Raw genomic sequence first — 22940 nt, 5'->3', positions numbered from 1 at the left:
AGAGAATATACCATGCAAATACTAATCAAATAAAATAAAGAATGGTTAACCTAATGCTATACAGAAGAGACTACTCAAATATTACCTGAATACTGCTGAAGAATACTACCAGAGGTAGAATATTACATAATGATAGAAAATAAGCTCATTAATAAGTTTAAACAATTTAATATACATATTCATGTATATTAACATGAAGAAAAAACTTATACTATGGAAGGAAAAGACAAGTCTACAAATACAGTTAGAGATTTTAACAATCAATAACCAGAAAATTAACAGCACTTAGATTTTTTTTTCCACCCACAGAGTTTCACTCTCATTGCCCAGGCTGAAGTACAGTGGTGCATTCTTGGCTCTCTGCAACCTTCACCTGCCAGGTTCAAGCGATTCTCCTGCCTCAGCCTCCCAAGTAGCTGGGACCACAGGCATGTGCCACCAAGCTGGGTTAATTTCTGTATTTTTAGTAGAGATGGGGTTTCACCATGTTGCCCAGGCTGTTCTTGAACTCCTGACCTCAGGTGATCCACCCACCTTGGCCTCCCAAAATGCTAGGATTACAGACGTGAGCCACCACGCCCGGCCTAGGAAAACATTTATAGAGTGTTACACTATTGAGTTAGAACAGTCTAAGCTTCCATTTTAAGAAATCAGAAAAAAAAAACAAAACCCAATCTATGTAGGAGGAAATGATAATGATAAGAGCTCAAAGCAGTGAAATTGAAAGGAGAAAAAGAGAAAATAAAACCCTCTAGACCCTTGCTCTTTGAAAGAAATCAATAAAAGCAATAAATACCTTACTAGACTGATCAAATAAAGAAAGATAGGGAGGAATACAAATTTGATCAGGAATGAAAATGGATTATCTTTAGATGACATATAGATATTTCAATAATAAGGCAGTATTATAAACAATTCTATGTACATTTAAGAACAAAGACAAATCTCAAATTGTCATGGATTATAAGTAAAAGATCCACATACTGTATAATGTATGGCTGCATAATATATGATTTAATGACATTCTGAACAAAGACAAGACTACACAAGCAGAAATAAGAACAGTAGTTGCAGAGGGCTGGAGGTAGTGGGAAGGAAGTAACTACAAAGGGCCATGAAGCAACTTTTTGGTATAAGGTAAAAATTTATACCTTTATTGTAGCTATATGATTGGACATATTTGTCAAAATACGTAATGTTTTATGGATAAAAAGGATGAAATTTACAATACATAAAATATACATCAATATATCTAAGAAAAAAATAATTTTAAGATTTTTTTAGCTTGCCTGTCAATAACATTAACCAAATATTACTGTGCTTGGAGGCATAAAATTGAAACAAAAAAAATTATTCACTGAAATAAAAGGGTCAGAAGTATTTGAAATTTTCTGGAAAAGATCATCTTTCTTATGGTTAGAGAAGATAAATCTCAACTATTATTAGTACATATACAATGTACATGTAAACTATAAATATTCTAAATTGCTTTTCTTTGCACACTAAAGAAATGCTTTTATTATTTGCACATAATTACATTCTCAATACATTCCATTCCCATAACAAAACTATTGCTTACAACAACTTTTCTTTAGGCCTCTTGGACTGACACAGTACCCATTAAGATGGGTTTCAAAAGCCAATGTTTCAAAAAAAAAAAAAGTTTTAAATGAGCCAGCTACTTAATCTACTTGATATCAATAATTTTATTTATTGCTTTCATTGAACTAAAGTTAATATTTATGCTGGATCTAGACTTTATCTTTTTCATTCACAATTTTGAGAGTTATTGCAATTAAAGAACATGGTAAATGTTGAATATGAAATAAATGCTCAGCGTGTCTTTCAAGGTATGGTTAAAGTATAATGCCTAACTTATACATCATTTTTCTTATTCTAAGAAAAATATATGAATACTTATGAATTCAAAATTGAATTGTAAGTATCTTTACTTTCCTCACTAAATAAAACTTTTATTCCTATATTCCTAGGAATAGAAATGGAACAGCTTCAGGTTTGCTCAACAGTAAACATACGTGTCTTCAAATATCTACTCAAGAGCACCACTGATCTGTTTCTTCAAATACCACACATATGTAAATTATTTTATAAGAATAATGTGTAAAATATTAAAGATAATTACAGAGCAACATGTGCTGAAAGACTCTGGATGCCAAATATAGAAAAGGTGCAATTCAATCCCACTGCACTGCCCATTCCTTCTTTCTCCCTCTGAAAATTGAAGAACCAAAGAAAAACATAAAATAAAATCTTTTGTAAAACAGTTTATTCAAACAAAGATTACTCTTATTCGGCAGTTTATCTCTATTTCACATTTAGGTGCCCATATTTTGGGTAAGTAAAAAGTTAACTATGTAAGCTGCAAAACTTCTTAAACCTGATTATGGAAGATATTAGAACTTTCAAAGATTTCCTGGTTTTCTGATTTCTTTACCTAAAGTCTTTACCAAAAAATATTTAAAGAGACATTTTAGTATGTGAACTATGCATACATTTTGCAGGTTAATATTAGTAATAGGAAAACACAATATTTAAAGAGAGCGATTTGCTATGGACTGCATACTATTCCAGGCGCATTTTTATTTGATTCCAGAAAATAATACCTATGCACTATACAATGAAGTAGAAATTTTTTTATGATATGTTGCTGAGAAATAGATGTATATTGCAAATATTGCTATTTTGTTAATAAGAAAACCATCATAATGTTTATTCCAGTTATTCCAAAAGAAGGGAACATTACAAAAAGATAACTCAAATCCCAGTATCTTATACTACATTGATGATTTTTTAAATATAGTTATAATTTTATCTGAAAAAATTAACAAATGATTCCTTTAAAGATATGACTATAATTATCTTTTTTGCTGTTTTAAATTTTCATCAAGCATCAATATCTATCAAACCCCAAATTCCAAGATCTCAAATTAACTTTGTTTTAGGACATCAGGCAAAGATTAGACAATGAATTTATAATGCAAGGGCAAGACAAAGAAATAACCCAAAAACTGAATTTTATGTTTTCATAATTCTCCAGCAAAATCTGCAAGCACATTCAGGAAGAATTTTGAAGATAATGAATGCGCTGTTTACATGGAGTTGTGGAAAATAAATCAAAATGGAATGGTGTGGCACCAAGGGTCATAGATTTCCATTTTGAAAAACAATGGAAATACCTATACACAAAGACAGCTGGTGGCTGAGACTGTTATAGGGAAAAAGTCAGTTTCATTTATGGCTCAAACTAATAGGAAACCAGAGGACAACAACAGGGTCTGCAGACAGGAAGGCAGAAAATGACTGGGGGAAAAGGGCAGGGACAGAGAATGAATAGCATAGGTGTCAACATGCTTATTATTCATTTAAAGATATCAAAGATGAAAGACTGCCTAGCAACAGCGGAAGAAAACTATAATTAGAATATAAAACATATATGTAATAGAACATTTAAAGTTAGATATAGTCACACAGATAACATAAAAATCATCACACAAAAAAAAAAAAACAGATCATGCTTATATTGAGATAGTTTTTCCCTAAGCTAAGAATCCATTCACTGAATAATTCTCAAATGTTTCAATATGCCAAGCATTTTCTCTGGGAGCATATTAATGAACAAAAAAGATACAGGGTCAGCTCTTTCATGCTAGTGAGGAGAATAGAATTTAGCAAGATAACCAGTAAAAATGGAAATTACTGCATAATGAAGTTAAAAGAGAGTAAAGGAATTGAGGAATCCAGGGTTGCATGGCCTAGCAGCCTCTCCCTCTTCTCTCATATTTTCAGTGAGGGAAAATATTGTGACAAGGTGAGTGTGGGCTTTCTGGCAACTCCAGGAAGTATCCTGCAAAAGTGCCTGTATAGTTTCACTCTCATGAAAGGAGAGGAACTCCTTATTGAGAACCCTTACATGAAAAACAACTCAGGGAAGAAAGATCATAATATAAAATCCCTCCCTCCCAACATGCATTTGCCTCTGGATTTCCCCTACAAATAGGTCTCCAAACTGATAGTATTGATAATGGTTACAGTCAGAAAATGAATGCTTTTTCTTTTGGGATGTTTCCTTTTACTTCATTTCATTTTATCTTTTTATCCAGTTTTAAAGCTAAAACATGACAAATTGGGAATGAGTCACTTCTGTACCATATTTCAGTACAGATTTCTGACTTAATTTTGCTGAGAGCCAATGGAGTTTGTGAGAAAGGAAAGAGTAAAAAATGACTAATTCTTGGTCTAAGCAGTTGGAGAGATGGAAGGGTCTTCATTAGGTGGAAAAGACCATTGAATGTAGAAATCTGGGGAAATAGTAAAAGCCCAATTTTGGAGATGTTAGGTTTGCAGTGCTTAGAAGTCCAAGTAGTGATATGAAATACACAGGTGGCTATAGTAGTCACCAGTATATACATATGGTATGTACAGCAACATTTCTAGATATTCACCAAGACAATGAACATAAAGAGAAGACCAATAACTTGCTCTGCTTCTGGATTCTCCCTGACACACCAACGTTCCCCCCAGAGGCACTATAGAGAAAAAAGGTGGAAGGAAAACACGAAAGTTTTCTCCAACAATGGAATGTGTGGGTCCTTCCTTGTACCCCTCTGTGTATTAGGGGTGGAGAAGTCAGGCTTTGGTGTGGGAGAATAAAACTAGGAAGAGAGATGTTAGAATTCCAGTCTCACTTCTCATCCACACTTGATTTGGGATGTCATTGTGCTGCCCACACACTGGGGGGAATTCCTCAATTTCTCCCTACCATGTTTTTGCTAAGTGATACAGGACTGTCACTTAGACCTGAGACTTTGAGAAAATCAGTTAAAGATCACTTGGAGAAGGCTTGGGAGGTTTTTGCTCATTATCAGTTCCAACCTAAAGGACTTTGGAATAGCCTAATTTTGAGGTATATCATTTTTATTATCATTTCGTATGAGTTGTTTATACTAAGAATATTAAACTCTTTATTTTTCCCCACTTTGTTGTTTGTCTTTTAAACTTTTTTCATGAAAAAAAAAATTTGTCTATATTATTTCATTGTAATTTTCCAAATTGCATTTATGCTTTTTCTCTTCAGAAATTAAATGAATCTTCATTGTATACTTCCTACAATATATTTAAATATTTAATCAATCTAAGATATATTTTGCTTCAAAGTGGGAGATGAGATTTTGACTGAATTTTTCCTATGCAGCTGTCAGTTTTCTCAGTACCATCTGAAATACTCTATTCTCCATTTGCTTATGGAGATTCCTACCTTATCTAAACTTAGGTTTCAATACATACTAAAGTTCCTGCTTTGTTGTATTGATTTACTCAATTTGTATATGTATCTGAAACATTTTTAAATGATCATATCTCTTTGTATTTCTATAGTCATGCTCATGAAGGACTAGCTTCACTTTATTTTTTTTGTAAATTTTTATGTCCAACTGCATTTGTTTTCAATCATGTTGAATTTCCAAAAAAAGAACTTTTGAGCTTCTCACTCGGGTTACATTGCACTCGTTTTGAAAGAATTAACATCAGTGATCATAGATAGAATACTAAACAACTAGTATAGTAATATCACAAATTAATTAGAATAGAGTGACCAGTGAGGACAGATACCAGATGGAAAGCAAAAGTATCAGATTAATTTTAGATCTCTGCAGTTCTCTCTGTCTTCTTTGACATCTTTCGGTGAAGTTAGTTTTCTTAACAGACCTGCACATTTTCTTTTACGAAAACTTTCTTTTACATTTTGCAGAGGTGTATTTAAGCCTTGTAATATCATCTAACTTATTACAATTTTTCTAATGTATTTTGTGTATTTATCTTATGACTGGTTAGTTTCTTGCTATCTCTTCTCAATTTTAAGTATTATTTGCATAATTATTCTGGATTCCCTAGATTTGTGTATCTTTACCTTTCAAAATTAGAACTCTTTTAATTTCAAATTTTATTTATTTAAACCAGAACTTCTAGTGTTAAATGTCAAGAAAGTTTCTACTTTCAAACAGAAATATAGGAATATAAGTGGAGCTGGGAACTTCAACTTCATATAAAGAAGGAAATAGGAATAATACTATTAAAGGAAAATATAATGGGTCACTCAGCCAGATAAATTCCAAATGTGCTGCTCCTAACCTGGCCTCTAATTACATAGAAGGATTCTCCACACATTGTTTTCCAATACAGCAATTTGCATTTCCACTTAGTTTCAAGTTATCATCAATTTTTATTTTACTCTTACTTCCTAAATATTATTCTTCTCAACAATCAAGACTTAGACCAGATTCTCAACATACATAATCAAAATTATTTTAATAGATTCCTAACTAGTTTCACTGTCTGTAAACAAAATTCTCCACACTTTATAATATGTGTTACCAATATAGCATTTTTTCTAAAAATTGTTAATTTGTCACGACAATCTTAAAATCAATGGTACTCAAACACATATATAATAGATCACCCTTAAACACAAATATGCAGGGTCTGCAAGAACTAACTTACATTTATGTCTTATATATCACTTACCAATTCTCCCTCCTTGCCGTGTTCTTGATATAATGAAATCTTGTACTTCTATGGTGACATGTACTGGTATCATAACTAAGGTTTTATTCTCTTTCTAGAATGTTGTGTTATTTCCTCTTCTCTGTTTTAATATGGCTTCATTTTAGAAACTTAAGCATCATTTTAAGAGGAAAATGCTTCCAGAAGTTGTCCAAGCTAACCACCCCACTTCAGAGCTCCCATAATATCCTCAGTAACCTTTGATCAAAACGTTTTTTACAATATGTAAGAAACTTTAAAGTAGAGAATTATATTCCCTCCCTTTCCCTGTTTCATCCACACTGTTTTAAAACCGTTGCCTGACTGAATTATTCTAAAAAAAATGTTTTGCTACTAAATATGGTTCTTTGTAACTTAGATTTCAAAACCTGAGCTAAAGCAAGAATAAGAATATGGTGGAAGTCTGAACCCATAAAAACAAAATCTATGATCAAGTAAAGCCCTCTTTAGTTTCTAATTTTGTATCTAATAATTTAGAAGAAGCAACTTCTCCCTAAAATGAAATCACTGTTCTAGGCTTAATTTTTGGACAAAAGTGAAGAGCTCTTTGAGAATAAAGCCATGATATCAAACTAGACAAATATGATTTTATAAGCACAGAAATGAGAAATCTCCAGAAAGAAACCCTTTCTGTCACATAGACTAAGATTTTTAAAAGCACAGACTTAAAAGTTAAAACATAAGTAGAATCCTATGATTACATGAATTCCTTTGCCCTACCATAAATTCTTTTCATATAGGTCAATGGTTTTGTAAATCAATAAATTTGTTTAGTGTTATTATATACTAGACACTAAAACATACGAAGATAACAAGAGTGTTTCTATCACTAACTTCTTCAACAGATGAAGAAATGAAGATGATTATTATCTGAGAATGATACTTAAAAGTATTATGATACTCTGGAGGATAGCTGGAAGTTTTACAAGCACAAGACAGAACAGCAAATCATAGCAAGAATAAAAAATATGAAATAGCAAATTTTATTTTCCTTCCCATTTTTAATTTCAATTTTTAATAAGAATTTACCTCCTCTAAAGGAATGTTACTGTCTTCAGTGTCTAGAATAGTCCATAACAGGTAGTAGTCATTCAATCAATTCCATTGAATGAATATATAAACATTTTTTTCTGATTTTAACCGTAACACTAAACCCAGCCTAGACTGTAATTCACAGCCCAACTCTTGAGAGACATAGTGCAGATATAACCATACAATATTCTATGAAGTATGTTTTTACTACAAATAAGTAAAATGCCAAAAGTTTAAAGTAATTTCTTTAATATAAAATTCAGTGGATTATCATATGCCTTACTGAATAACAAAGAAAATGCTGGAATTAGTACTGCTTTTTTGGAACTGGAATATAACTGTGAATACAACATATATATGGTCCACGTTACCAAAGTTAAAAAAAAACACTAATTTACACCATCTCATCCTTTTAACCTATTTCCATTTCTCCAGTTTCTCCCCAAAATATTCCTTGTATTTTATTCTTCTCTAATTTTGTTGATGCTGTTATTTCTTCTGTCTGAAAGGATAAACTATAGAGAATTTTGTCTGGAGAGTGTGAAACTAGGATGTAGTTGTAATAATTTTGATTATGTATGTTAAGGACCTACCCAACTGACTTTGCAAACTGCTACTTATTCTTAAAAATTCAGCGCAAATGTCTCATTTTCACTTTTCTGTGAAACATGCGATTCATCTTGATCCTGTAACATTTTGTACTGTCTCTATTACATGAGTAATGATCTAAAAATCACATAAATATTTATCTACATGTATTATTATTATTCCTTAAGGGTAGAGAAAAAAGTCCAGTACCCACACACTCTTTAAATCTTGGTTCAATGCAGGGGCTAAAAAAAACTGCTTATGATACCAAGAACAATCGCCTTGCAATGCTTGTTTGAATGTCCTACTAGTTTTCTGAATTAATACCTGCAAATATTGGTTACTCAGTCGTTCCTGACACAGCTCTTTCCATAGCTGTACTGTTTTAAACAATTTTATTCATTTCAACCATAATGTCTCACATTATTGTCTATCTTTTTATCCTAACACAAACTTTGGGATTATTTGGAATAAATCCAACTCGTCTAAATATATGCCTTTAAATATGTAAAAGCAGCTGGTCTATATGCCACGAAAGTCTAACCTTAGTCTATGGTTTCTAAATTAAAATTATTGATCCAGTTCCTCTAATTCAAACAAAAAATAAAGCAAATTCAACTAATAAAGTATTATAAATCTACCAGTCTTAAAAATTCCTATGTTGTACCATAAAGACTTGTAGCACCAGAACTGAACTAGACGCCGGGAACTGGAGTGGGGTTCAGATAGCACATGCCTCTGCTAACATAAAAAATGCACTATTTCCATGTTCTTCCTCACGCTAAAATTCAACTTAAACTAGTGCCTCACCAGCAGGAAACTTGGCACGTCATTTCACTTTCCATTGTTTTTGTTTTTTTTTTAATTATTAGAGGGGAAAGTACAAATTCTACGTGCTAAGTTTTTTTCCTGCAAGCCCTGACAATAATTCTTTTCATAAGACAAGTTATATTTTTTCACAGCCCTTTTTAGACCAAAACATCTGGGAAATTTGTAAAGGACCATTTTTACTGTTGCCTGACTCTAAGTGACTGAATCGATTTACTTTCAAATGTTTTATAAACAAACCTCTTACTGAAGTAATTTCACAAAAGAAAACTGGATCCTCAGCTCATCTGGACTACTGGGAAGTATCCTCAGCCCGGCAAGCGCTTCCACTATTCTCATGGCTCAGCCAGTGGCCTCCTTCAGACCTCTGCTGCGGGGACACGGCTGCGATACTACGGTCTCCGTCGGGCTAACGGCGACTACACGAGGTGAGACCCCAAGTGTGTGAGGAAAAGGCCCCAACCCCACAGGGAGCAGCAGCCACGGGTCAGGGGAAGCCCCAAAACCCTCCTGCGGAGTTTTAAAAAAAACAAAAGCGGGGAAAAAAAATAACCTGCCTTATTTGTGCCCCGACTGTTTCTCCGTGGAAGCAGCCACTCGCGTGAAAGCAGCCCCTCACGTGGGAGCCGCCACTCAGGTGTCTCCCTGTGAGAGTTCTGGAATCAAGGGGCCTCTCCCCTGAGAGAAACACCAAATTCTCTCTTTCTGAGTCAATCACAAGTGGCCCCGCCCCTAACGCGGCAGGACGCAACCATCGATTGGCTGGTCATCCAGTCAAGCCTCTCTGGGACGATTCTTCTCCACCAACAACATATGCCCTGCTGAAGCCCTGCCCCCGGCTTGAGGAGGCCGGCGTCAGAGACTGCTCCACAGCCTCTGCTGTATTTATTGCTTCCAGGACGAGATTCAGAAGCGACTTGAAGGGGTGAGAGGGATTAGGGGTCCTGGAAATTTCTGAATCCTAGGGCCGGAAGTCTCCAGTTCTCACATGTTATGGACGATGAAACGTTCGTTCACAAAAGGTTTCGGACAGATCTGGTCTCTAAAAGATAAGACAGGCTAAGCAGGTCCTGGGAGAGCAGGCTGTGCCAGAAAGAGTTTCTTCTGCGCCTCTGCTCTTTCTAGCTTTTGAGCTGAGTGATGAGGCGACCATCTAAGCTGGCCAAGACCATGGTATATGCCATCAGGTTGATGGAGCTCTGCAGCAGGTGCAGCGCAAAAGCCTGGCCTCCATGGAAGAAGAAAAAGTTCTGAGTAGTCTGAAGGAGGCTGCACATGCATTCAGGGAGCTGGGCCCCGATAGATTCCTGTCTCCTTTACCCCAACCTCTTGTTTCCCCATTAACACTTATCACTTTCTGATATTTGCTGTAAATATATTTAATTATCATTTCTTCATTTATATTTACTGTCTCTCTCTCAATTAAAATGTAAGCCCCATGAGGCAGGTATTTTTTGTTTTGTTCACCCAGGCAACCTCAAAATATAGAACAGTTCTGGCACAGAGAATGTGATTAATAACTATTTTGGAATAAACTAATTCTAATATTTCATTTGTTTTTATGGAAGTCCAAAACAAAAGTGCTATTTGATTTCAGATATCCAAAATCAACCACATAGTATATTATTTGTTAAATTCTGTCAAAAATAATCTAAACAATCAGGATTTTTTTTCCTCTATTTTTGAATTTACCAGAATGAAAAGCCAAAAATGTTGAACAACTAAGTTCCAGTTTTATGCTCACCAAATTACCTTAATAGGAAACATTTTTCTTTACGAAAATAAAGATGCAAGTATCTTGTGATAATCAAAATAAGTATCTAGAAATTTTAAATTGTTTGTAGTTATTTCAGGAATTATGACTTTTTTTCTGAGAATTTGTGAATGCTTAAATGTATGGCTCCAGACAGGTGCAGAATAATGGAACAAATGATTACTAACTATATTGCTTAGTGGTGTGCATTTGATTCTATGAATAATCAGGATAGATCTGGATGTGTGTCACAGTAGCGAACATAATCAAATATTAAAGAACCCATAACTGATACAATATTGTTTCAGAATACTACTGTAACTTTTTTGAAATTAGGTCTGTATCTTATAAAGTTTTCTCTTGTTTTATATGCATGCTTACCTAGTGTGCCAAAGAGGAAAGGCAGACTTCCTAAGGAAATAAACTCTGAAATAATAACCAGTGGGGGACCAGGTATTGTTAGATAGTTTGATGTAACTTCACTGCCAAAAAAGTGGCAATAAAGTGAATACATATAGCTTTTTTATGGTTCCTTTTAATAGTCCACAGAATTCATGTTTTTGTCAGTTATATTAAAGTCTTTATAAAGCAGTATTTTATGACAAGAAGCCACATTTTTCTGAAAGAATACTCTAGATTAAAAAATAAAGATGATTACATATTAAGATTTATGTACTTTTTAAACTTTATGTAACATTTTATTAAACCTGATTGCATTTACTCTTCATAATGATCTTGCATTTCAGGTAGACTCATTGGACTTGCATTATCCTTGTGACACAGTTTTAAGATGACAGCAGAAAAGTAAGAACCATGGTAGATTTGTCAGTGTTCTTTTCCCTTGTCCTGTATCTACTTTCATTTTTCACTTTCTGTCAGTAAACTTAATTTATGTGAATAAGTAATTAAACTAAGTTACATTAATGATCTGAAAACTTGACAAGTCTGAAGATTTTCTCTATCCAAGCTTTTGAATTATACTCTTAGAAGAACCAGTGAGTATATAGCATTTCATGATTTAGAAGTCTCTTACAGAAGTCATATGCCTTCAGGCAGACGAGGTGACTCAGACTTGTAATCCCAGAACTTTGAAAGGCCGAGGCAGGTGGATCACTTTAGGTCAGGAGTTTGAGACCAGCCTGGCCAACATGGTGAAATCCTATCTCTACTAAAAATACAAAAATTAGCCAGGTGTGGTGGTGGGGGCTTGTAATCCCAGCTACGTGGGAGGGTGAGGCAGGAGAGTCGCCTGAACCTGGGAGGTGGAGGTTGCAGTGAGCCGAGTTCCTGCCACTACACTCCAGCTTGGGCGACAAAGCAAAAATCTGTCTCAAAAAGAGAGAGAGAGAATGAGAGGGAGAGGAGAGAAGTCATATGGCTTGCAGCTTTTATACTCTGAATTCTCCAAAAGTTTCAAGAACTCTTGAGAGTAGCAAACAAAGTGCCCAGGAGCTCATATCCTAGACATTCCTGACTACTAAGTTGCACTCTTTTATTTTCATTGCTCTAGTAGAAAAACAAAGTGCTTAGCATTTCTAAAATGCGAGTCAGTTGTGCTAATATTAATAATGAACTGTCTGCTTTTCAATACATAATTGGCTTTTACATAATGTTGACAGATCAACTGACAAGAATGATTATTTGTAAGAATAGAAAACATACAAACACAGCAAACACACAAAACAAAAGCAGATCAATAAATGTGAAGATCTCAGAAACAAAAGGGCAAACTACATTCTATGGTACCTTTTTTGTGCTTTTATGTTGACATTTCAGTTGTATGGAAGTTTTTTAAATAAGCAAGATCTGATGCTAGCATGTATTAAAAATGATCTTAGAAAGAAATGTAAAGCTAGGAGAAGCAATTTGAAATATTTTCTATTTATAAGCCACATAAAAATTGATTAAGAGAATATTTTCAGAGATTACATGGGTGGATGCTATCCATAGCCATTATATATATATATATATGATATATATATAAGATATAAGATATATATATAAGATTCAGAAGGGTGACAACATTTCACATTGCAGAATGTGTCATTAGGTGTGTCCAACATTACAGCACGTCTTATCATTTTAGAAAAATGTCTCAGTGGCCAAAATGATGTTCCCATGAGAGGATTTACTCTTAAGCCAGTAGGTACAATCAGTTCTCTTTAGGGGAAATAAAAACAATATTGCTTCATTGAGAAAATTACCTTCAATTTTAATGTAAATTTAAAATGTTTAAATAGATATTTAAAACATAAGATTTATAACATAAAAAAAATTTATACATTTTAGAAGGCATAAATCTGAATAATGTATATATGTGGTTTTCATGACTGCATGTATGATAACATACATACATATAATATATATATAAATGTATGTATGTGGGAGGGTATATATACATATATACAATTCATGAATGAAAAAGGAATGATAAAACAATGAAAGAAAGAAATACTGATTTATTCTGTAAACTTTTAAACCTATCAAATTTAAGATGTGCAGATATTGTTGAAAACATTTGTATTCTACACAGCACATTCAGTTACCTACAGAAATAAATTATGTATGATTGGGGATCTGATTTATAAGCTTGTCAACAGAGTTCAGAAGCAATGTATCAGAAACAAAAAGAACTACCACATCTTAAATAAGAAAATGGCACTAAGCAATTTGCCAACTATTCCAATGATATAAAGATCAAACATGTCAAAGCAAGAATAAGTTTATATCTAGCTTTACAGAGTAGTTCAGAAAATTAAAATTATATATTTGTACATATCTACCCATTCATTTTAAGCATAGAGAATCTGAGAGAGTTGTTTTAGCTTCATGACTTATGCCTAGAAGTGACTGCTCTCTGAATGTTGTTGTCTAACTTGCAATTGTTAAAATATATATGCATGAAGCCACTTTAAATATAAAGTATTAAGCATTTGAGCCAATCCAAACATCTCATACAAATAAAAATACTTTATATATAGATCCATGATTACTTATTCTTTCTACTATATACTTTGAGGATAGAATTATATATTCCCATTTTATAGCAATTTAAAATTCTACAAGGATGATGTTTCCAGATCTAGCAACAGTGATGTAACATTTGGTGGGAGAAGGGAAGTGAGAAAGGGGGTGCTGTGAAGGAATTATTCCAAATTGTCATTTCCAATTTTATTTCAACAATTTAGCTAAGATTCACATTAAAAGTGAAAAAGAATATTCTAACAATTTTCTCACAATATACTGAAAACAAGGTAATTCTTTGGAAGTTGACACTTTACTAAATAAATACTTTATCTCCATCCTACAATGAAAAAAATATGCTGTTGGTTACATTAGCCTGGAAGACTATTCTGAGAGTCATTTCATTCCACCTACTGCTTCCAGTGAGAACAACACATAATCTCAATAGTCAAATTACTGTCTATTGCCAAATGAGGTGTTTTTTCTTTTAACTAAAGTTGCTGATATCTCCAAAATTAATACTCTGGGTATTTTTCAAATTATATATACATTTCAAGTATCTCCACTATGACAAAAATAATGATCTTCTATAGAAAAAGTAGTTTTTTCATGTTTAATAAATTAATTTTTTTTCTCTAAACCTCTATTTGTGAATTTCTAAATTTTATACTTTGAATTTGTTCCAGTTACTCAAAATTCACCTCACACACACATAAAGGATTATGTATAGAATTTACAAACAGATATTTATTGACCACCTACAATGTAAATGTATATTTGAATTTATTTAAGGTCTAATATGTTAATTGTAGCAAAATTGTTGCATTTGTGATAAAGACATTACTGATCACTTTGGTCACCCAAATGTATTATAGTTTTCTGAAGGTCAGGTCTTCATTTGAGATTCATCACACTGCTTACAGCATGAGCACATAACAGGTACTCAGTAAATGTATGCTGAATTGCATTCAATGTCAACATCTAACCTTTAATGAAAAGCCATCACTTTCTTCTATCAAGGAAAAGAGCAAATGTGACAAGATGATATGTCAATAACAAACTATGAGAAGAGGTAATGTTTTTAAGACTTCACTAGAAATTTAACCTTCACTTTTTACATTAGAATAGATTTGGAGCTCTGTTTCTGGTACTTGTTTAATTTGTTGTTACCTATTATTTGGATTTGGATATTTTGACTTTGAAAATATTTTCCTGCACCTAACTAACTTGGAGTAAACATTAATTAAAAACTAAGTTTACAATACATTGTAATTATATATTTAATAAGTAGTCAAGTAAAGATTTAAAAATAGATTGCGCTTGAGTTTTAAAGTATTGGCTTTTCCTCTATAAATGGGAATTAGATTTATCTGTGAATCTTTATTTCTTTAAAATTCTGACCAAAGGAGAAGTGTGAAAATATTTTAGCTGTCCAAGTTAAATTAAGGATAAAATTTTCTATTGGAATAAGTAAATAATATTTTCCTCTAGCCTTTCAACCTTAAAAACTTACATCATACTATGAGAAAAGGGGAATTAGGTATCTGTAAGCAAAGGATATATGCAACAGGATTTAAATTCATTTTTTTTAAAAAAGCAGTTCTGAAAATATGCTTACTGTCTAATAATAAAAATTTAAAAATGTTATTAATCAAGATAATAGTCCAGGTGTGGTGGCTTATGCCAGGTGTGGTGGCCCAGCACCTTGCTAGGCTAAGGTGGGAGTAAACATTTGAGGCCAGGCATTCAAGACCAGCCTGGAAAATTTGTAGCAAGACTCTATCTCCCCCCCAAAAAAAATTAAAACAAACAAAAAAAACCCTCATACCTATAGTTCAAATTACTTGGGAGGTTGAGGCAGGAGAATTGCTTGACCCAGTTCAAAGTTACAGTTAGCTATTATCAGACCACTGCACTGCAGCCTGGATAACAGAGTGAGACCTGATCTCTTAATAAAATAAAAAGATAAGAGTGACCTGTGTTGTTTCACATTTGTGTCACTACATAACTAAACGAGATGTTAGAGCATGTGGATTTTACAATAAAATATTTTTATACATGGATATAATAGAAAATTGTGATATAAATTCAACATTCTCCTCCTAAGTTTCAGCAATCACTTAATTGCATGACTTGCTAAATCATATTATTTGTGCTTAAGCTCATTTCAAATTAACTTTTACATTTAATAGCACTGCTGATAATGTATCAGTAAAGCAGACTTTATTTTTTCCACCAAGACAATGACTAATGCCACCAAATAGGCTCCCCCTTCTCCCTCAATGCCAACTCAACACACCAACTCCAGCAAAACAGGATGTTTAACAAGTCCTTCGCAGGAAAAAAGAAAGAAGAAAAGAACATCAAAGCAAAATATCAGTGTATCTTCCTTTGTCCTTCCATAATTGTGCTTTTTTCTTCCTAGCTACAGAAAGCTTACCAACATCTATCTGGTAGCCAGAACAGGATTGTATTATTAAACTTTTTCTAACTTTAGCTTTGTACTGGCTAAAATTATATAGTTTAATTAGAAATATATTCTTGTTTTTATAAATATAGGTGAATAATTATATGTGCATGTGGGGTTAAATACCTAACATCCTTATTGACTTGCTAACCTTTGATCCATGAGATCACAAACTTTCCTATACCTTTTCCAGAAATAATCGTTACTATTATTTTTAGGTATATTTGATATACTTATATTGTGAATTTACTTATACATACACAAATGAAAATTGAATTATAATTTTCATAAATTTTCAAAGAAGTTTGTATAAATGGGCTGTTACTACATGCACTGTCCTATAATGTCTCCTTTACCTTACTATATTACATTTTGTAGAACTTTATAAATCGGTGTTTATAGTATTTGCTGCTGCCTATGTATCATTTAATGCCATTAATATATATGGTTTTATTTATGTATTTCAGCTTAAGCATACATGCAATGGTTTCATAAGAATAAAGAAGATTGAGTGTAATGATCAATTATGTGAATTTAAAATCCCATGGTCATAAATTTGAGGTGAGGGCAATCACCATGACATGTGATTTTCTCCAGCAAAACTGTGTTTCTCTATATTCTTTTCTATTACTCAGTTCAGCATCTTAATGGTGGCCTGCCATGCCTCTGATTCAGCCCTGACCTAGTTCTTCAACTTGATTTCTTATCAAACAACCCTAGAATTATATGGGAAAGTTTAGTTCATTATTCTTATGACATTTTATGTTACTCATGTCTCTTAAATTCTCTTTCTTTTTTAATCTGACTTAAATTTCATGGTTCAATTACATAGTTACTCTCTCAAAAGTTTTTCCCTTTTCTACTTCCCTTCTATTCCGCAAAAAATCTTATTTTATTCAAAGCAAAATTGTTGCCTACTCCATATCGGGACTCCCATAACTAAACATTTTGAGAGAAAATAACATTATTGGTTAATTTTTTACTTCAAATTCATGACTGCAAATATATTGACACTCAAAACTACTGTGAGATATGTTTTCTTCAATACATTTTATTAAGAAAATGAAAACAATCACATGAAACATCCTGTTTCCACCAAGAAATCTATCATCTACTCTTATACATACCTCTATTACTTGCCTTATGTTGTGTAGCAATTGAAAAATTACCCATATTCTTATCAAGACAAGTTTCCTATTTCTTTGTCTATTATTTGCTTTTTCAATGATTCCAAACGCTTTTCTCCTGAATCATTCAAAATAGCATTAAAACATGTTCTAATCTTCATCTTTTAAGAAATCCCAGCTTTATGTTTTCCTCCCGCAACTGCCCAGTTCTTGCTGCCTTTTAAAGTGATATTCCTGGAAAGAACTTTCTGTACATGCCATCTTCATTTCCTTGTCTAACATTTTTTTCTTTACCCGTTCCTCATGGGCTTTCTTCCTTTCCACTTTACTTAAATGGCTCTAGTGGATTACAAGGCTCTCTTGGTAAAAGCCTCTCTTTATTCCGGAACACTGTCCCCCATATATCTGTATAGGTCTCTGGTTCTCACTTTTCTTGCCTAACCTATTCTGTAAGAACCTCTTTGACTGCAACATTTAAAATGTTATCTATTACCTAGATTGCTTATCCCCTTTCCTTACTTTATTTTCCTTCATAATCTTATTTCTACATAGCATATTTTATATTTCAGTTAATTATCTGTAACACTAACCATTATAATGTACATTTTAGTCAACACTGTATTATCATCTGCTACAACTCTTCCTTCCACCAAAAAATGAATTAATTTAACTCCAAACTCACCAAATACCCTTTTCATATGAATGTTATTAAGTCCCTCAGCAGCATCAATACCATTTACCATATTTTCTTTGAGAAGCATTTCATAGGGTCTCATGCTGCACTGTCTGGATTTCCCTCTGTACTGTTAAACTCTCATTTTTCATGATATTTGATAACTCTTCCCATTATAAAGTGTTTGAGTCCATTGTCCTGAGACTTAGTCATGGGCTGCCTTCTTTTTTGAGTGTGCACTTTTTACCCAAGTAATCTCACCAAGTCCCCAATCATCTATATTCTGCTGACCATCATGTCTATAACTGTAATCCTAAAGTTTGCCCTTGAGCTTCAGACTTGTGTAAAATTATGGTGTTAATTATATGTTAAAATTATACATCCTGGTTAACTGCAAAAACAAAATATTAGAAGGATAAGCATAACCTTCTTGTTTTGAGACTGTCTCTCGCCTCGCTCTGTTGCCAGGCTGGAGTGCTGTGCGGGTATCTTGGTTCACTGCAACCTCTACCTCCCAGGTTCAAGCAATTCTTTTTCCTCAGCCTCCCAAGTAGCTGGGACTACAGGCACATGCCACCACACCCAGCTAATTTTTGTAATTTTAGTAGAGACAGGGTTTCACCATGTTGGCCAGGATGGTCTCAATCTCTTGACTTTGTGATTCCACCTTCCTCGGCCTCCCAAATTGCTGGGATTACAGGCATGAGCCATGAGCATAATATTCTTTTAAGTTTTAAGTTCAGAACAGAACAAGGGTTATAAAGGAAGATCGGTTGATTTTTCAGAGATAGCAGAGTTTCTTAAGTATAGCTATTCCGAGATCCTTATCTCTCCATAATAGAGGCAAGGGATTTGCCATTGTTATTTATCAAGTTGGGATTACTTTAATAATTGCTCTTATAGTTTCAACATGAGCCTTCTCAAGTACCAGGCAAAGGCTGGAAAAATCACAAAAGATCTTATATGGAGCTGGTATAAAAACAGTGACAGTTGGATGAAGTGGATATGATGAGAGGGCAGGAAGACACAGAAAGAACCTGTGAGATCCCCAAGATCCTGAGGGAGGAGAATGCAGTGTTGTTCTAGTAGAGCTATCCAGATGATTAAGAGGAAAAATATCACTAAACATTATAATGATGATAACTTGTGGGCATCGGAAAGGATGCACCCCCACTCTGATGATCTCTTGTGTCTTAAATCCTGGGCAGAGGAAACAGTTCTTGAGTGCTTAAATAGAACAGAGGAAACACTGTCTACACTAAAAACACTTAAATAACAGGGACCAGAAGTGTGGAACACCCGTGTAGTATGAACCCATCTTGCAACTACTGAATTCCAGTGTTAGAAAGAAAACCCTCAACGACAGCAGAAACTGAAGCATCATCCTAGTTATCATACAGCAGCATAACAAAACAGAGACTAAAGCAAGTTTCTTATGGTGATGCTATAAGGGTTGCCTTAGGTGATGGTCTTAGGGTTGCCTCTTTTTCATTGCTAAACAATATTCAGATTATCTACTTAACATTTTCACCTGGGTTGCTAATATGTATCTCACACTCAATATGTCCAAATTGGAACTTCTGATGTTTCCTCTACAAGTATATTCTTCCTTATTCTTCAATATCACATCAAAGTTGGGGTTACTTTAATAGTTGCATTAAAGTACCATTACATCCCAATTGGTTGAACTTTCAAGAGTCATCTTTGAATGGTCTGTTCTCTTCACACTCAGAAGTCCAGCCATTTGCAAATCCTGTTCTGCTTCCAAAATGCATCTGATTTTGTTCACTTTCTTTGTTGTTATTACCATATAAGGTAGGTCCTCACCCCATGGTCTTACCTAGACCTGAAATAGTCTCTTCTGATTCTGTTGAGCACTCTACAAATTGGTCGTCAGCCAATAGCCAAAGCATTTTTTATAATCTATATGTCACTACTATGCCTAATTTCTCAAACTTGGAATGAAATTTTGACTTTTTATTGGGCTTTACATAGCCTGAAAATTCGGATCTTTGTCTACTCTCTTACCTCCTTTCCCATGAAGTAATTTTACATTTACTACTTTCTAGTCACACTGACATTTCTTAATCTTTAAATTTGGGAATTGTTTGCCCCCACCAGGCCTTTACACATGCTGTTTGCTAAGCTTGGAAAGCCTTTCTTAAATATGGCCCTCTGGATAGCTAATTTTTCAATATCTACTCAAAAGCTTATTCCTTAAATGGGTGTAATACAGTGTATGACTCCAAATAGGTCCTTCCTAGTGTAGTGTACCAAGCCATTTTAACATTATAAATGTTTTCATTTTTTTAAACTATTTTTTTTTTTAGTAATTTCAGAAGCCCTGACCTTAGGATGTCAGATTCATGCAAGCAGACACCTTGTTTGTATTGTTCATCAATCTATCTTAGAACTTCAGAAGAATATAGAGTTTAATTTAGAAAAGCTTCTGAAAATGTAATTGAAAAGAATATTGAATATCAATTTATAATTAAGAAAATAAAATTTAACTCTTCTTTTCAGTCATAAGAACATATTTATATCAGGGGTCTTTGGACACCAGTGTGAATCTCATTAGAGCTAAAAAGTTACCAGAACATAGATTTAGAACAACTCATAATAAATATTTATTAAATTATAATTTTGGCTATATTATTATCACTCACCATCATCCAGAACACAAATTTAGAAGTTAGCACTCAGTAATTTCATTTTAAATAATTATAAGAAAATTTTGTTGTTAGTAATATTGATAGATAAAAAATAAAATATTTACATATGACAAGAACCAACACTCCCATAATCTATACATAAAATGAAAAGCTTTCTCTTTTCAAAATTCTGTTCTACTTTTATATATCAATTTGCTTAAAAATAATTACTAATTTTAAAAGTAATGCGGTGAATAGAACTACACACTTCAAAAATAGATATGTAGGATATGAAAAAAATTAATAAAATTGTTTTCACCTTGGTCGATTGCTGTGGTATTGCATTACATTGTATTACATGTCCTAAATAGAAGTTAACTAAAATAGAAGTTACTCAAACATTTTGTTTCTTCTATTATAGACTCACTAAAGAAAAATATTACCTATTTTTACTTAGCAAAATATTTTAATTATTTGAAAGGGAGGATTTTTAAGACTAAATATACTGTTCTTCACAAAATAGGAAAATATATTTATATTGAAATATTTTGATTGAAATATTAAAATTTTATTAAAAATTTACATCAGTTGGTACACAGCTTTTAAATAAATTTTATTACTCCTATCAAGAAAGTTTTAGGGAATTATAGTCTAATTTAGTTTTTATTATTGTTTTTAATTAGTAACCTATTTTGTTTCATGTATTTGCCAGTTTGAAATGTTAAGTATTGTGGGTTGGATTAGAACGTGATGTGATTTCTAAATATTTCCAACTAAAGTTAAATGAAATATACGTACTTTAGATAGAGTTTGTATATTATATTTGTTTTGATTTTTACCTAACTTACTAAAATCTTTACCAGCCCTTGAGCATGTTTTTTAAATAAACTTTCAAAACAAAGGAAAAATATCCTACAATTTAGGATAATACAGAAAAATGTTGGAATACAGACCTTGAGTTTAGTTTTGTCTGACATTGATATATGACATGGAATAAATCAAGTTATTAATCAGCATTGCAATTTCTGTGTTAGAAACATTCATAATAAAAATGATACACTTAAAGATGCTAAGTCCATGAAAAAGTAACTTGGGGATATTTATATTGCAATTTTATAGTCGAATGTTCCCTTAGGTACTCTTTCTACTTTAATTAAAACAATTTCATAAATCTAAAGAAGAAGCTTCCCTAGTGATACCTGTAAACCCCACATTTTCTTATGGCTTCACTTATTTTAAAATGCTGAAAGAGCCAAAATTTTATTTTTTACTCTATGGTTATTTTTTAATTAAAGTATTCAACACCACCTACCAAAAATTTCCCACACAATCAAATATAGCAAAAAGTATACTGGAGATAATATAGACTTCAACCCATTAACTATAATTATTCTTGATTATTAACTAACACATCACATTATAGCTAGCATGGCAAAAGGTAAGTGATGCTATAACCATTTGGAAATTATCAAATTTATTTAAAAAATTACATAAGGTAATTAATGTTTTACAATACATAGCAGGTAGTATACTCATGACTCCCGAAAGACATTTGTGATGGTTAAAAATCTAAACAGCGTAGAAACTGACAATAAAAACCTATACAAATGCTTATCTCTCTAGGCATCTCAAAGCAATCTGGAAGATTTTATTTTTGTGTAGGTTAGATTATATAAACCAAACATACATTCCCATCACTGCATGAAACAAAGTTTATTAGACTGGTGCTTTGAAACACCAATCTAGTACCTGGAAAATGGGAATTAAGAAAAGATTTGTGTCTGGCACCCTTGGCCTTCATTTAAAATGATCCTTTTATAGCACCTTGATAACAGCTGCCCTGAAATTATTGTATCTTATGTTCCTAGTCCACAATAAATCCATTTTCCCTCCTATCTTTTACATACTGCATTTGATGCAGAACAATAAATGCTAGCACATGAATCAGATACCAATTTTCCATGCTATTTCATAAACTACTTATTAACTAAAAGGAAACTACTATTTAAAACTTATTTAAAATTGACATCTTTCTTCATAAATTCTAAAAGTGGCTTAAATGTTGAAAAAGATCTGAGGTTATAGCTGTATGTAAAAATGCAGATATCATTTACTAATTAACTTAAATTTCAGAACTATGAATCACTTTAGAGGTATCAGTTATTCCTAACAAAGCTTGATCTATTGGGAACAAAGAAGAAAGGAAGACAGAGATTTAGAGAAAGTTCTGCTGCTTTTGCTTCTGGGTGTTCAATTTTCTGCTTAAGCTGCAGGGGGA

At 32.9% G+C, this 22940-nt stretch overlaps 1 protein-coding gene across 11 annotated transcripts in view; it reads right to left on the bottom strand.

Moving 5' to 3' along the window:
* The window catches only part of CSMD3 (CUB and Sushi multiple domains 3), a 1279316-nt gene that overhangs the window by 895120 nt on the left and 361256 nt on the right, over positions 1 to 22940 (bottom strand). For 2 of the 11 annotated variants that reach the window (XM_035276381.3, XM_054246306.2), the window contains exon 1: positions 9585 to 9691. The exons of 7 other annotated variants lie outside the window; for them this stretch is intronic. The gene's annotated coding sequence lies outside the window, so the exon portion shown is untranslated. Of the gene's footprint in view, positions 1 to 9267; positions 9404 to 9584; positions 9692 to 22940 lie in introns of those variants that run through there. 2 more of the 11 variants (XM_035276382.3, XM_054246305.2) reach the window with 1 other exon arrangement.

The sequence above is a fragment of the Callithrix jacchus genome, chromosome 16, assembly GCF_049354715.1.
Source record: "Callithrix jacchus isolate 240 chromosome 16, calJac240_pri, whole genome shotgun sequence".
Classification (NCBI taxonomy): domain Eukaryota; kingdom Metazoa; phylum Chordata; class Mammalia; order Primates; family Cebidae; genus Callithrix; species Callithrix jacchus.
This window is presented reverse-complemented; position numbering and strand designations above follow the sequence as displayed.